General features: G+C 38.9%; 1 pseudogene across 1 annotated transcript; it reads left to right on the forward strand.

Moving 5' to 3' along the window:
- The first annotated feature begins 2,762 nt into the window (after positions 1 to 2,762).
- Positions 2,763 to 3,988, forward strand: LOC113417415 (triosephosphate isomerase pseudogene; annotated as a pseudogene). The gene has a single exon (XR_015747731.1). The product of XR_015747731.1 is annotated as a triosephosphate isomerase pseudogene (transcript).
- Positions 3,989 to 16,561: the final 12,573 nt, after the last annotated feature.

Consider the following 16,561-nt stretch of genomic DNA (forward strand, 5'->3'; position numbering starts at 1 on the left):
GCTAAATCTCTCATTACTTCTGGAAGGAACATGAAATGGGAGGGGTGGAGAGATATTAGGAGAATGGAGGCAAGTTTGTAATTGCGGCTCTCAATTCTCCTGCACTGAAGAAAAGTCATTAAAATCCTAGCTGCTGACTGCTCCCCCTGGACCAAATTTTTACTGGAAATGAAGAGGAAAGGTGGTTTGACAGTGGAAACATTGACCAGCTGCAGGTATAACACTGAGTCTGTTGTCATAGCCAACATTTCATTGGTCTATTTCTAGAGGATTATTTAGAGGACTGTGGTCTTACAGTCAGCCTCAAGAAGGAGAAAAAATACAGCCCGCGAGGTGCACCTCCTCACTGCAGGATAGTGATTTGTTATGTGTTTGTCTGAGTTAAATATAGCAGCCAGTCATTTTCCATGCTCCAGTGTTATATCCTGTTCATTCTGTAGAAAGAAATGTCTTGTTTGGAGAAATGAAAATGTCTCCAAAAAAAAATAAAAAAAAATGCCCATAGCTCAAGAGTCTACCTAGCCCACTTTTGGGAGGCACTTGACATTTTAGAAATTGCCAATCAATCAACAAGTAACCTTATTGGTTCAGGCAGCTCTGATGATCTCATTTTGATTTTTCACTTGTGATTGCTGGCATGACAATGCTGTTTGCAAAGGACTGTTCTTTCAGATGAATTAGTGCGGGATTTCAATTTCATTCAGTCTTGCCAAGCATGTCCTCTCTTTCCCTCTCTCTGGTTTTTATTCCTGGAAAAAAAGATCTGTTGCTTTCTCAGGAAGGATTAAAATCTTCCTACCATTGGGAATGGTTCACCAAACATGATCTAAATTTCTTACTCCTAGTTGGTAAATTTGGGAGAAAGGAAAAGGAGAGAAGTGTATGTGCCTGTTGCATTCATGCTGACTGCAGCCTGTGCAAACAAGGTCAAACTGATTTTAATTTTACCCCAAAGAAGTGCCAAGTCTCAAGGATCTGAGACATTGGTTGGCTTCCCTTTGCTAAGGAGCAAGGATTGCTTCTGTTGGCAGGAAATATCTTGGTAACAGTTCCCAACTATTGGAAGAAAGGGTCTACCAGGTCATATAACGCTTAGAGGTAGGCTAATGAATGTGGCAGCAAAGAGTAGAAAAGCACGACCAAGTTAAAAAATATATTGAACCCCATTTCCTGGACCCATGTAATATTCCAAGCCAGAAAGTAATGAGAAGAGATGAACTCTCGCAACCCAGTACTGAAATGTGGTTGGTTTGTGTGCTGTGTTGATTCAACAGTTCTGGAATGCATGTTCCATAGGGTAATGAGGAGTATTTGTTGTCATCTAAAACAGTGATCCCCAACCTTTTTGACGCTGCGGCCCGGTACCGGCATCAGCTGGGCGCCGCGGCCCGGTACCGGCATCAACTGGGCGCCGCCATCTTTTTTATGAAAAAAGTGACCTCACCGGAAGCACTTTTCGTCAAAAAAGATGCGCTCGTGAGCTTTTGGGGGTGAGCTTTCTCCGGGCTCACGAAATGGCTTTCTCATCTTTTGATGAAAAGCTTCCGTGAGCTTTCTACCGGAAAAGCTCACCGGAAGCACTTTTTACCAAAAAGATGGCGGTGCCCAGCAACCAGCGGCCCTGTAAGACTTGTTCCGCGGACCGGTACCGGTCCGTGGACCGGCGGTTGGGGCCCCCTGATCTAAAAGACAACTAGGTTTCTGCAGAGGAGATATAGTTGAGCTACTTGTCTGTTATACCGAGCCAGCATTATCTGCTAAAAGCAGTTAGTCCTTTCCATCGACAATTAGAAGATACTCCTAAAGTTCAACCCAAGTCTATTTCCTTTGCTTGCAACTTGACTGCAGTCCTATTGGTGCACAATAATTGTTTTCTATAACTTTCAGTTCTATTTTTCAATTCAGGCTATAATTATATAACTTTCCTCAATCTGGTTCCCTCTAGCTACTGGACTACAACTCCCAGAATTCCTAGTGTTCCTGGGGAAGCAACAGCTGGGGGAAAGCCTGTCAAAGAGCACAAAAAGAACACAACAGCTTAGATTTGTCTGCTCTTCAGCAGGTTGAGGAGATGAATACAAACATGTCACATTTCTTGGGAGATATTTTCACGATATTTTTACCACATGCTATGCAAGCCTAATAAAGCACAGACATTTTTTATAAGTCATGTTTTCTTAAGAAGTGTAGCTCTTAATCTCCTGCCCTGATCTGTATAACATTTCAAACAGATTGGCGGAAAATATCCAGTGCAGAAGGCAGACATGTTTGGAGAAATTTTGAGGGCATATCTTCAATGTTATGAAGAGATGTTTGGAATGGAGGCAATAATATAAGGATTTAATTTGCTAATGTTTATTTATTTGCTGCAATCAAAAGAGTCCTGGTTACAATGGTATTTTTTAAAAATTTTTAAATATTTGTATGTACTTTATCCCCAGTGTTCCTAAATTATATGCGCAATAGTGAATAGACTAGAATCCAAACCACTTGGTAGTCTAAACCAGAGGTCTCTAACATTGGCAACTGTTAGTCTTGTGGACTTTGATTCCAAGAATTCAGCAGCCAGCATGAGAGTTTATTTTATTTATTTATTTGGTTTATTTGATTTGTCAATTGCTTACAAGATAATAGGTTTAAGTATAAATATGAGTAAGAATACAGGAAATAGGTACAAATAAATGGGGATAATAGGACAGGGACGGTAGGGCACAATGGTGCATTTATGCATGCCCCTTATAGACCTCTTAGGAATGGGGTGAAGTCCCTATCATGGCACCGAGGAAATTCTTCATGGGCGGGAATTGGAAGATGAATGGCGACAAGAAAAGCCTTTCGGAGCTCATCCACACTCTCAATGAGGCTAAGGTCCCTGCAGAGACCGAGGTGGTTTGTGGTGCCCCTTCCATTTACCTTGACTTTGCCCGTCAGAAACTTGATGCCAAGATTGGGGTGGCTGCACAGAATTGTTACAAGTTGCCTAAAGGAGCATTTACAGGAGAAATCAGCCCATCCATGATAAAAGATGTTGGTGTCACCTGGGTGATCTTAGGACACTCTGAGAGAAGGCATGTCTTTGGTGAGTCAGATGAGCTCATTGGACAGAAGGTGGCCCATGCCTTGTCTGAAGGGCTTGGGGTCATTGCTTGCATTGGAGAGAAACTTGATGAGCGAGAGGCTGGTATCACAGAGAAGGTGGTATTCGAGCAGACCAAAGCCATTGCTGATAATGTGAAGGACTGGAGTAAAGTGGTTCTTGCCTATGAGCCAGTTTGGGCCATTGGAACTGGTAAAACGGCAACTCCCCAACAGGCCCAGGAAGTTCATGACAAGTTGAGGAACTGGCTGAAGACCCATGTTTCTGAAGCCATTGCACAGTCAACTCGAATCATCTATGGAGGTTCAGTTACTGCTGCCAACTGCAAAGAATTGGCCTCTCAACATGATGTAGATGGCTTTCTTGTTGGTGGGGCTTCCCTGAAGCCTGAATTTGTAAGCATCATCAATGCAAAACAGTGAAACCTACTCTATAGAACCTGAAATAAAAAAAGCTGGAGGGAGAACCAACCCTGGTTGGAAGAGAAATACTGTAAAGATACACTTGCACTCAAGTGAAATGGCCTCACCTTCAATCCCTTTTCCCACCTTTATCATTCACCTCTGCTGCTAAACATGGATGCCAATATATGAATATTGTGTTCCTTCATAAAAGCAATATTTCATTTGCTTCCTCTGTACTTGTGAGAGGGGCTTCCTGCCTTGGTTTTTAGGCTTTGTAAACTAGTCAGGCCTATTTTCTTTCCACTCCAAACTTCTGCTCTAGAGGGTCATCTGCCTTGTTAAGGAAGGTGTTCACCTCATGGTTCACCTATTTTGGACTCCGTGCCTAGTGGCTTGTAATTGCCTGTAAGTTGTATATTCCTTCCGTGTCTCCTAGGCCATTGGTATAACTAGAAATAAACAAATGGAAAGTAAAAAAAAAAAAAAAGGAATGGGGTGAGGTCAATAGTGGATAGTTTGAGGTTAAAGGAATGGGGATTAGAGGATGTGACAACAGAGTCAGGTAGTGCATTCTAGGCATTGACCACTCTGTTGCTGAAGTTGTACTTTCTTCAATCAAGTTTGGAGTGGTTTACATTGAGTTTGTATCTGTTGTGTGCTCTTGTATTGTTGTGGTTGAAGCTGAAGTAGTCATTGACTGGTCAGACATTGTAGCAGATAATTGTGTGTGCTATGCTTAAGTCCAACCGTAGGCAGCATAGTTCAAGGTTGTCCAAGCCCAAAATCTCAAGCCTGGTGATATAGGGTATTCTGTTGTGAACAGAGCAGTATAGTACTCTTCTCGTGAAATACTTCTGGACTCGCTCAATTGTATTAATGTCAGATATACAGTGCGGATTTCTGATTGTATTCGAGTATTGGGCTAGCAAAAGTTTGGGATGCTCTAGTTAGCAATTCAATATTTCCAGAGGAGAAGCTTCGTAAGATTAGATTTACAACTCTTAATGCCTTTTTGGCAATGCTGTTACAGTGAGCTCTGGTGCTTAGGTCATTTGATATGAGTACTCCAAGGTCCTTGACAGAGTGAGGATTGTCAACAAGGTCATATCCTCCTAGTTTGTATTTGGTGTACTGATTTTTTTACCAATGTGTAGGACAGAGCATTTGTTGATCGCGATTTAGAGTTGCCAATCGTTTGACCATTCAGACATATAATCAAGGTCACTTTGAAGGACAGTAGTATTGTCGGTGGTGTTGAATAGTTTTACATCATCCACGAAGAGGACACAGTTGCTTATAAGGTGATCGCAAAGGTCATTTATACAGAGTATAGAGTGTGAGTCCCAGAACACTGCCTTGGGGGACACCACTGTTAACTGGAGCAGGGTTTGATATAGCGCTCCCTATTTTTACTATTTGTTGCCTGTTTGACAGAAATGCAGTAATTCACTTATGAAGGGATCTGGAAATGCCGTAAGAGTTTAGTTTTAACAGGAGTTTGTCATGTACCATAAGTCTTAATGTTGCCAAGTTTGGAAACCCCTGATCTAAACTTGAGGACTTCTCTTCACAGCTGTTATCTCCAAGTTCTTGAGCCAGCAGAAATACATGCAAGGAAAATATTTGTTCTGTCCACTGGTGCTCTCTGTCTTTGCCCCAGGCAGAAGGCCAGCTGAAGTTTCTGCCCCTATTTACAAAAGACATATGAAGGATAAAGATTGATGGATTCCCTCAACTTGGTTTCTCTTTCTTCCTGCCAAATATCACCAACTGATTAAAATAATTAAATAAATGAAATCAATCAGACATTCTCCTTCTTGTGGGTGGAACTGGTGCAAATCAGAATGGGTTTTGACAGATGGCAAGGAACAAAACTGCGAAAGCCACCATTTTGTGTCCCTCACCAACTTTGGGACCACTCATTTTTTGTCATTGAAAGAAATTCACTTACTGGACCTCTCAGAAGACTATCCATTCATTTTCAAATTCTCATTTAAAATTGCATTCTAGCTCTTTAGCATGGAAGCTGATGATATAATTATGCAATTCCCTCAACACTGTCCAACTATTTACTAAGTCTGCATTACTATCACTATTAGTCTTCTCATCACTCCTATCACCCATCCCCTCCCACTTGTGACTGCATGACTGTAACTTGTTGCTTGTATCCTTATGATTTATACTGACTGTTTTCTAGTATGATTTGATTGCCTATTTGTACCCTATGACTATATTAAGTGTTGTACCTTATGATTCTTGATGAATGTATTTTATTTTTTTCTTTATGTACATTGAGAGCATATGCAAGGCAAATTCCTTGTGTGTCTAATCACACTTGGCCAATAATTAATTAATTAATTAATTAATTAATTCACTTCATGCCAGTCTGCCATGAACCCTAGTGGGAAGGTGGATGCTTGGGGGAAAGTGAAACTGATGGAAAGAAGCATACCTCTCAGAGACATCTTCAAGGCCGTTTCCCTAGTAGAATAATGTAGCTGTAGAAATGACTGTTTGGACGATTGGGGTGGAGGTGGGGTACCAGCAATGGGAAGCATATGGGATGGAAAAGTTATACTATAGGGATCTGGCATGCAAACTTCAGTTTTGGCTTTGCTTTACTGTAATCCGCTTGACCTTTAGTAAACTACACCTTTCTCAACAAATGGAGTCACGGGTCATTCTTACTTAAAGGTACAAGTCAAGGCAGGATCAACAAACTATGTTAATCCTTTTGGGTTAGTTAGACTGAGGTAGGGGGTACCATTCAACAAGGTTGCTCGAATATTGTAATAAGTTCTGAACTAGTACTAATTCTGAGGTTAAATACAAATTTTGTCTGAAGAAGTCAAAATGTAAAATCTGCATTTTGAGATGTCTACAGGATGCGGCAATTTCAAACATTTGCTGCCAATATGCACCTTAAAACTACTAAGTTTTTTCCCTTCCCAATAGTATGAACTAATTTATCTTATTCCTTTCTTTTTCCTTATTTCAATTCTTGAATTTATGTGCATGACCAAAATGATATATGTATTTTATTGCCTTTTAGACCATGCTTTCCAGTATAAATTCTCTTGAATGTAGGCAGTATTTACTGCAAAATAGAAAGCAAATATATTAACATGAATTCAAATATTTAGCTAGTAAAATGCAGGATGTAATTACATTTCCTTGATTGCACTTATACTTGGGAAGGAACCCATACTTAAATCAGGGAAAAAATAGTTTTCAAAGGTGTTTTCATGGCTCTGGGAGAAAGTATCTTACCTTCTATAAATAAAATTTACTCTGCTCCCTTAAAATATATCCACAGTTTTATATATTCCACCTCTATTCCTATAATTACAAGTAACCACGGCAAAGCACCATATCATTAAATTAATTCTTTGAGGTTCATGCATCTTGGGGTTTTTTTCTTAATTTTTTTAACCAGGGATATATAAATGTTTTCAGGATAAAATATTTTTAAAAAGACCTGGTAGTTTTTAATCTTTGATATCCTCCACCTCTTTCCTTGTATTAAGCAAAGCTCAAATAGAGGTGGGCAGATTAATTTTCATTGGGGGTTGCATTTTTTTCCAGAAAGTGATCTAAAGAAGTCTGGATTGCAAATAATTATGGCTCCACAGGTTCCATCATTTATGGCCTTAATTGGTTAGTTTGCAAGATGGCAAATCAGTAATTATAGCTTTGGATAAATCTTTCCCCCCACGTTTTCCATCTCTTTGGTGGTAATAATCAAGAATAATCTATCTCATATACATGGATCATGAGATTATAAATATAAGATATTTAAGGCATCTATGTAAACATGCAATACCGAATGTTATATTTGACCATTCATGCGTGAGGCTGCTGTGAATACTTTTTGAATTCAGTCAAAAGTTAATAAAAGTTGGGAATCTGTTGATATGACTGAAAATTGAATTGACACAATACACATTGATGATTTTTTTTTTAAAAAAAAGGTTATATTGCAGTTCTGCTGCATTTGGTAAATTAAACTGTTTCAAATTCCTGTTTGTGGTCCTTGGAATTAGGTAACCTGTAAATTAATTGATTGGTTAGCGATGAGTCTTTTTATAAAGAAAAGGCATTGGTTTGATTGGCTTTTGATTTCTTCTTCTTCTCCCTCCCTACACACACAGACAACAGTCAGGTGTTAGAGACAAAGCAAAGCAGCAGAGATTTGGTATATAAAAGGGAACAGATGCAGCCTCCAATAAGAAGTCCTTAATAGCTTTTAGAAGTATTGCTGTGGAAGAGCTGTGCCAAAGAAGACAGGTGGCTTGAACTTTAAAAGTCTTCAAGTATTCAAAAGTCTTTAAAGATGCAACAATTCATATTTATTATAATTCAAACTCTTTTCTCAGACTTGTTCACAGGGTTAGCACTCAGCAGTGATGGGGTTTCTAAAGGGCTTCCTTTTTCACAAGAAGGCACAGAAAACATTTTGCAGGAAAGTAAATTCAACCAATACTCAACCTGAAGTTGGATTCTGACACTAGAAAACAGTGATGTTCTTATCTTCACATGTATTAGTATACCTGTATCTGCCTTGAAATACACACCCAGACAGACAGACAAACCAGGTTCAAAGAGAGTAGTAGTAAAATACAGCAATCTCAAATCACTATAGAGGAAAAACTACTAGATTTAATAAATTACTTATTCCAAGGCACACTCTTGGCTGTTACTGTATATTCAACTAAAATTCTCTAAAATAATACAACTATTATTTTTTTTCACCCTGATGGCCTGCAATTTGTTCCAAATGGCACAGGAGTTACATATTGTATTGAACTGAGTCTTTTGTATCTCCTCAAGTCAGGAAAACAAACAGTACACTTGAGCACTGTGAAAATATAACAAAGAATGCACAGCTTTGACACTTTTTTTGAATTGCTACCAGCTGCTGTATCTTGTCACCTATAGCATGTACATACTGCTATACATTTATAGTAGCAGCTATTTCTAGCCGCTAGTGCCATTCAAATAAAATTTGGAGGAATTATAGGCAACAGGGAGGTGTAGATTGACGGCCAATTTGGTCTAGTGATTAAGACAACCAGAAGACTGTGAATTCTAGTCCCACTAAGGCATGAAAACCAATACTGGATATACCTCTTGAGTTCGCCACCTTGAGTTATTTATAAAAATAATAAAGGTGGGAAACAAATGGATATGCAAAAACGTCATGATTTGATCAAGCGTCTTGTTTTCCTGCACTATGAAAGAATAATTACATTCAAGTAGATCTTTACCACCGTTATGAAAATATGCAATGGTGGTAATTTTCATGGTTAATTCTTTTGCTTTACAATGTTTTACATTGATCTGTTTGATCAATGTAAAACAAAAGTCCAAACTTCAAATGGGAAAAACAGTTCTATTGTTTCAAAGTAGTCAAATGAAAGATGTGTATCTGACTTTCATGTTTGAGCAAACTTAACCAATATATACTGTATAAAATATAATAATTTTCTTAAAGACAAATTGCAATTGAAAGGACAGTCTGTATTCCAACTGAGGAAAGCTCCTGCAAGCTGCTAGGCAGCAAATGTTTAGCTGGAAGAAAAATGTCTGAGTTATCACAGGAATGAAAAGAGATTTTTCAAGCCCAGAAAAGTGGCTTTAAAAAAAAAAAAAAGTAGGTCATTTAAATTGACATGTTTTCAAAAATTAAATTAATGACCTTATTTGCTGACATCTTCTATAAAAGTTGGCAAACTCTAGAAAAAGTTTAAGATCTTCATCATTTTTCTGAAGTTTGTCATCCAATTACGGATTGAATTTTTGCAAGATCCAATGGCATTTTTCTCGACCACCATATTCCATGTATTTTACTGCCTCAGAACTAAGTTCCCATTTCTCCTCTTTTTGTAATTAATTCATTCTGGCATATGGATTAGATCTATCTTTTTCAGTGGGACCATTGCTAGTGCAATCAATTTCACAAAGAAGACTAAACATGGAAAATAATGTACTTCTGCTTGGGACTTTTTTCCCCTGTGTCTTTGCATTATGGGAATTCAACCAAGGTGCTTTATATTTTTGGATAGGTCCTCTTTCTTTCCTAAAGCTCAGTCCATACCTGTAAAATTTGACTTTACAGGTGAAACTCGAAAAATTAGAATATCGTGCAAAAGTTCATTTTATTCAGAAATGCAACTTAAAAGGTGAACCTAATATATGAGATAGACTCATTACATGCAAAGCAAGAGAGTTCAAGCCGTGATTTGTCATAATTGTGATGATTATGGCTTACAGCTCATAAAAACCCCAAATCCACAATCTCAGAAAATTAGAATATTACATGCAATCAATAAAACAAGGATTGTACATAGAACAATATCGGACCTCTGAAAAGTATAAGCATGCATATGTACTCAGTACTTGGTTTGGGCCCCTTTTGCAGCAATTACTGCCTCAATGTGGCATGGCATGGAAGCTATCAGCCTGTGACACTGCTGAGGTATTATGGAAGACCAGGATGCTTCAATAGCGGCCTTCAGCTCTTCTGTATTGTTCGGTTTCATGTCTCTCATCTTTCTCCTGGCAATGCCCCATAGATTCTCTATGGGGTTCAGGTTTGCTGGCCAATCAAGCACAGTAATCCCATGGTCATTGAACCAGGTTTTGGTGCTTTTGGCAGTGTGGGCAGGTGCCATGTCCTGCTGGAAAATGAAGTCAGCATCCCCATAAAGGAGGAAGCATGAAGTACTCCAAAATCTCCTGGTAGATGGCTGCGTCGACCCTGGACTTAATGAAGCACAGTGGACCAACACCAGCAGATGACATGGCTCCCCAAATTAACACAGACTGTGGAAACTTCACACTGGACTTCAAGCATCTTGCAGTGTGTGCCTCTCCATTCTTCTTCCAGACTCTGGGTCCTTGGTTTCCAAATGAGATGCAAAAGTTTCTCTCATCAGAAAAGAGGACTTTGGACCACTGAGCAACAGACCAGTTCTGTTTTTCTTTAGCCCAGGTAAGATGCTTCTCTTTGTTGTTCAGGAGTGGCTTGACAAGAGAAATACAACATTTGAAGCACATGTCCAGGATCTGTCTGTGTGTGATAGCTCTTGATGCACTGACTCCAGCCTCAGTCCACTCCTTGTGAAAGTCCCCAACACTTTTGAATGGCCTTTTCCTGACAATCCTCTCCAGGCTGCGGTCATCCCTGCTGCGTGTGAACCTTTTTCTTCCACACTTTTCCCTTCCACATAACTTTCTATTAATGTGCTTTGATACAGCACTTTGGGAACATCCAACTTCTTTTGCAATTACCTTTTGAGGCTTTCCCTCCTTATGGAGGGTGTCAATGATGGTTTTCTGCACAACTGTCAAGTCAGCAATCTTTCCCATGATTGTGATTCCTACTGAACCAGACTGAGAGACCATTTAAAGGCTAAGGAACTCTTTGCCGGTGGGACACTTTGAACCTAGAATATTGAACCTTTTCACAATATTATAATTTTCTGAGATTGTGGATTTGGGGTTTTCATGAGCTGTAAGCCATAATCATCACAATTATGACAAATCATGGCTTGCACTATCTTGCTTTGTATGTAATGAGTCTATCTCATATATCAGTTTCACCTTTTAAGTTACATTACTGAAATAAATGAACTTTTGCATGATATTCTAATTTTTTGAGTTTCACCTGTATTCATAACTTAAAAAACAACAACAAGAAAAGATTCTGCAGGACATCAACTTCAGGCGAGCTTCTTTTGGATAGAATTCTCCTGTAACAATATGCTGATTCTGCTTTTCCATAAATACCATAAACAATTTTCCCTTATCAAAAGAGCCAAGTCATCATGAACTCAAAAGGAATGCTGAAAAGTTGCAAATGTGTATTTGGATGGAATTCCTACTTGGAAACCCCAATGATTATAATTTTCATTTTAAAATGGAGTGTGAAACCACTACAGAATTGAGGTCTCCCACCAATAGTATCCATTTCTTGCTTCTCACAAATGTATCGCCCATGTTTGCTAGTTAAGTGCATTATTACTCACCAAGGAGCACTTTTCTTGAGGTTTTCCATTTTTGAAAGAAAGATAAAACTATTTCTGAGACACCAAAAAAAAAAGTCAGAGGGAAGCCTTGTGGTTAGAATCTTTGAGTAAGGATCCAGCCCAGTATATGGCATTAGCTAATTGGAAGCGTGCAGTGGTGGCACGGGTTCACTTGACACGGGAATATCGAGTGTTAGCACAAGTTTCTGCAGCTGTGAGTCATTATTTCCAGTGGCAGTTCAAAACCATTGATGATTCTCTAAGGAAATGGTGGGGAAAGTTGTGGCAGGTATAATATTAACCCCTGCTACCACTCTTCCGACATTTTTTCACTGAAGGCCAAACTCAGATTGCTTGAATGCCTGCCAGGCTGGGAAATAATAATAATAATAATAATAATAATAATAATAATAATAATAATAATAATAATAATAATAATAATAATAATAATAATAATAATAATACAACTTTGAAAAACAGCAAGAAGGAAAAAAATAATCACAACCTGGGAAGCTTTTAAACCAATACAGAAATTAGTGTAGGAGATGACCAGGCTGAGCCCGAGGGCGGGGTCAAACACACCATCAGTTTGGAGTCTCTGTGCCCCCATAACCTATGCCTAGCTCCCCTTGAAGTCCATTGACTCTTATCTGGCACCAATTCACCTTGACTGTCAGAAGTTCAGATTGTTGTGTGTAGGTTATGGTATTTTTGAACTCTATCCTGGTTCCTGACTTCTGGTATCTGACAGTTAACTTGGTTGAATAGCTTAATGCAGGTTGAATGTATAATTGAGAGGTTGGCAGATTCAAGAGTGCAGCAGTTTTCCAAAGCTTCTCACCTCTAAGGAATTATTTCCAGCATAGCATTCCAACTAACTGATGTAGACAAGTGCTACATCTGCACTTGACCCTTTATAAATTCTCTCGAAACTCACAGGAATATGAAAGAGACATATGGGATTGCCTATTCAGCTCATGAGACATTTCATATGCCTTGAGAAAAAGGTATTTTTCATAACTGGCTACCCTTCGTCATTTCCATTATTTAAATATTTATTTATTTATTTGTCATATCTGTATTGCCCTCCATCTCATTTATAGCGACTCTAGACAGTGTGCATAATAAAACACAATGCATAAAAACATTAAAGCCATGATTTAAATTAAAATAAAGAACAATAAAAAAGACAAAAAACAAAATGGCATACAGATGGCACATCAGTTAACCATCATACAGCCAACTAACAGTCTCTACTTTATCCTGGGATCTATAAGCTCTTTGAGAAAACCATGTTCTGAGGGTCTTCCAAAAGACCATTTGGGTTGGAGCCAGCTTTCCCTGGTGGGAATGATGTTCCACAGGATGGGGGCTTATAATGGAATATTGTAAAAAAAAATTCAGCAATGAAGTGACTGATTAATTAATCTGTAAACATGTAAATCAGTGATGGGTCTAGTTAGGCTATAATGCCATAACTAAAGGTATCTTTAGAGAAATATGAATGCAGATTTGATATCTGATCCAATGTATATCAAGGATCTTGGAGTACTCATCTCTAATGATCTAAGTGCTAGAACCCACTGTAACTACATAGCCAAAAAGGCGTTAAGAGTTGTTAACCTAATCTTACGTAGCTTTTTCTCTGGTAATATTACACTAATAACTAGAGCATACAAAACATTTGCTAGACCAATACTCGAATACAACTCATCAGTCTGGAACCCACATTACGCATCTGATACTAACACAGCTGAGAAAGTCCAGAAATATTTCACAAGAAGAGTTCTCCACTCCTCTACTCATTGCAGAATACCTTATTCCACCAGACTTGAAATTCTAGACCTAGAAAACCTAGAACTACGCCACCTTCGGTCCGATCTAAGTATAGTATATAAAATCATACATTGCAATGTCCTACCTGTCAATGAATACTTCAGCTTCAACCATAACAACACAAGAGCAAACAAGAGATACAAACTCAAGGTTAATTGCACCAAACTTGATTGCAGGAAATACGACTTCTGCAACAGAGAGGTCAATGTCTGGAATACTCTACCCGACTCTGTGTTTCTTCCCCAAACCCCAAAAACTTTAACCTTAGACTGTCTACTATTGACCTCACCCCTTTCCTAAGAGGTTGGTAGGAGGCGTGCATAAGTGCACCAATGTGCCTACCATCCCTGTCCTATTGTTTCTTTTATTATTTTTTATTTTTCTTATATGTATCCATGTATTCATAACTATGTTTTTACTTATACCTATTATCTTGTAAGCAATTGACAAAAATAAATAAATAAAATAAATAAAATAAAATAAATATATTGAAGGCAAGAAGTACTGTACCTCTGGTTTGATCTGGACCTTTTCTGCATACCTCTTGCATTAAAGGCAGCAAGTCATATTTGGAAGTTGTTGAGATGGAAGTTAAGTTTCACCTATAATCAAATGACAGATTTGTACTCTGGGATGATTCCACTTTGAACATACATTGCAGTGACTCTACTGCTTGATGAGTGACACACTGGAGAAAAAGTCAGAGATGGATGAGAACACTCACCACATCTCACCCCTTGCCAGTCAAACACAAACCTGATATATTTAGATTTCAGCAAGGCATTCGGCAAAGTAGACCAACATCTACTTCTTAGTAAGCTAGAAAAAAGTGGAATAGATAGCACCACCGCTAGATGGACTCGCAACTGGCTGGCAAACCATACTAAATGAGTAGTCCTTAATGGGTCTAAGTCTACATGGAGGGAAGTAAGCAGTGGGGTGCCACAAGGTTCCATCTTAGGCCCAGTACTCTTCAATATCTTCATTAATGACTTAGATGAGGGAATAGAAAGGGAACTTACCAAATTTGCAGATGATACTAAGCTGGCAGGAACAGCTAACACCCAAGATCCAAATGGATCTTGACAGACTAGAACACTGGGCCATATTGAACAAAATGAAATTCAATGTAGAGAAAAGTAAAGTCCTACACTTAGGCAAGAAATACCAAAAGTACACATATAGACTGGGTGAAACCAGGCTCAACAGCAGTAACTGTGAGAGGGATCTTAGTGAACAACCAGCTAAATATGAGCCAGCAGTGTACAGCAGCAGCCAAAAAAGCTAATGCAATCCTAAATTGTATTAACAGAGGGATATAATCGAGATCAAGGGAAGTACTAATACCACTCTATAAAGCCTTAGTAAGATCACATCCAGTTTTCTTCACCACATTATAAAAAAGATATTGAGACCTTAGAAAAAGTACAGAGAAGAGCAACCAGGATGATTAGGGGACTGGAGGCTAAAACATACAATGAACAGTTGCAGGAACTGAGCTTGGCTAGTCTAATGAAGAGAAGGACCAGGGAAGACATGATAGCAGTCTTCCATTATTTGAGGGGCTGCCGCAGGGATGAAGGGGTCAAGCTATTTTCTAAAGTGCCTGTAGGCCAGATAAGGAATAATGGATGGAAACTGAACAAGGAGAGATTTAATCTGGAAATAAGGAGAAACTTTCTGACAGTGAGAACAATCAACCAATGGAACAGCTTGCCCTCGGAAGTTGTGGGAGCACCATCACTTGAGACCTTCAAGAAGAGATTGGACTGCCATTGGTCAGAAATGGTATAGGGTCTCCCGCTTGGGTGGGGGGTTGGACTAGATGACCCACAAGGTCCCTTCCACTCTGATTATCTGTTATCTGATGTTCTGTTGACCTACTGCAGCATCTATTCATTCATTCTGGCATCTACATTAGTGATCTACATTATGCTCTCCTAATTCATGGAGAGCTAACCCTAATCCTAGCTCTATTGGACCCCAAACAGGATTTTCCCATGCATTTTACCAGGAAACATAGTTAACGCTGACTCGAAATTGGATGCCCTCCAATGCATCATCAATCACTCTAAATCCATCAGAGATGTCCATTCTGCTATTTGAATTCATGGAGACCTAATCCTAACCTAAGTCTATTTGCCTGCTAATAAGATTTTCCCCTGAATTTACAAGGAAACAAAGATAAGACTGATTCAAAAAGTCAGCACCCTCCAATGTATCATCAATCACTACAAATTGATCGGTGATGTCCATTATGCTGTCGGAATTAATGGAGACCAACCCTAGGTCTATTTGCCCCCCAATGGGATACTCCCATGTATTTTACCAGAAAATGTAGATAAGTCTGACTCAAAAAGTCGATGCCCTCCTATGCATAATCAAGCACCTTGAAACTATTGGCGATGTGCATTTTGCTCAATGAATTCATGGAGACCTAACCTTAACCATAGGTCTATTTGCCCCTTATGGGATTTTCCCATGTTTTTTCCCAGGAAACATAGATAAGAAAAATGGATATCAGCAATAGATTCAAGGTTCGTGATTATGCTTAGGAGGTGCCAACTTTTTGAGTCAGGCTTATCTATGTTTTGTGGTAAAATACATGGGAATATCCCTTTGAGAGGCAAATAGACCTAGTGTTAGGGATACGTCTCCATTAATTCGAAGAGAAAAGTGGACATTGCCAACAGATTCAGAGTGCTTGATTATGCTTAGTTGCATGCCAACTTTTCAAATCAGCCTTATCTACATTTCCAGGGAAAATACATGAGTATATCCCATTAGGGGGAGAAATAGAACTAGGGTTAGGTCTTCATGAACTAAGAGAGCAAAATGGACATACCAATGGACTCATGGTTCTTCATTACGCTGGGGAGGGCACTGACTTCTCAAATCAGCCTTATTTATGTTTCCTGGTAAAATACATGGGAAAATCTTATTGGGGGGGAAATAGACCTAGGGTTAGGGTTAGGTCTCCAAGAATTTGGAGCGAAAAATGGACATCACCAATGAATTTGGAGTGCTTGATTATGTTTAGGAAGGAACCAACATTTCGAGTGACCCTTTTGTATTTTTCCTGGGGAAATACATGGGAAAATCTCATTGGGGGGGAAATAGACCTAGGGTTAGGTATCCATGAAATCAGACAGCAAAATTGACATTGCCAACGGATTCTTTTTACTGACTGAATT

Source organism: Notechis scutatus, chromosome 2, assembly GCF_049901735.1.
Source record: "Notechis scutatus isolate UNSWTSFEM ecotype Mainland chromosome 2, rNotScu1.2, whole genome shotgun sequence".
Taxonomy (NCBI): Eukaryota; Metazoa; Chordata; class Lepidosauria; order Squamata; family Elapidae; genus Notechis; species Notechis scutatus.